Below are 870 nucleotides of genomic sequence, written 5' to 3'. Positions count from 1 at the left end.
GGACCGAGCTGCTTTCTGTCAGGACTGACTGTCAGGCAGACTGGAAGTTTAGCTGTACAAACATTTCCTGGAGGCAGAAATTTCATTGGTTTAGTCCAAACTGTGTTTTTCTTAGGCTGAAGCTCAGTGAAAAAGACAAGAGGTAAGAGAGAAGGAAGATAATATTATGAAGCCTAGCGCAATGTGAAATACACAATGTAAAATGCAGTGAAGAGGAGAGTAGAAAACCCCTTACATTACTTCAAAACTCAAAAAGGGCGAAAACACAAGATCAACAGAATACTTAGTTTAGTTTAGTTTATTACTTTATTTGACAGGGACAAGCATATTAATAACATTTCTGAACATATGCCAGAGTTAGCCAAAAAGGCAAATTTTCATCTGTAGTCCCCGGGCAGGCAATAGTTGAAAGCATAAACGTTAAGAATAAAAAGATTGAAAATACAATCAATGAGAAAAACAGTGAAAAATATGCCGATACAAACAGAGCCTGCACTAAATAGAAACAAGAAAGACAGCTCTTATAACACACAAAATCAACAATAGCATGACAACAATCAACAAATCAACAAATAGCATGACGACACAATGTTAGTCCTGGTGAAGTGTGGATATTATGTACAGAGCCTATGATAAGAAAGAGCAGCTCTTACACTAAGCATAATAATGACAAATAAGACAACAAACAACACAAAAACACCTCCCTACTTAAATTACAAGTAACGGAAATAAAGTAAATGAATATGAATCTGCTACTAACTGAAGTAAGGGATAATGCCCGACGAGGTGTCCGTTATCAGGAATTAATGGACAACGGAGAGGCCAGAACCATCCGACTCGCAGCGGAGTCCATTCATTCCTGATAATGGA

Source organism: Centroberyx affinis, unplaced genomic scaffold (genome assembly GCF_046629955.1).
Source record: "Centroberyx affinis isolate AG114_WGS23_722 - 3 ecotype Tasmania unplaced genomic scaffold, CSIRO-AGI_Caff_v1 ptg009181l_1, whole genome shotgun sequence".
Classification (NCBI taxonomy): Eukaryota; Metazoa; Chordata; class Actinopteri; order Beryciformes; family Berycidae; genus Centroberyx; species Centroberyx affinis.
This window is presented reverse-complemented; position numbering follows the sequence as displayed.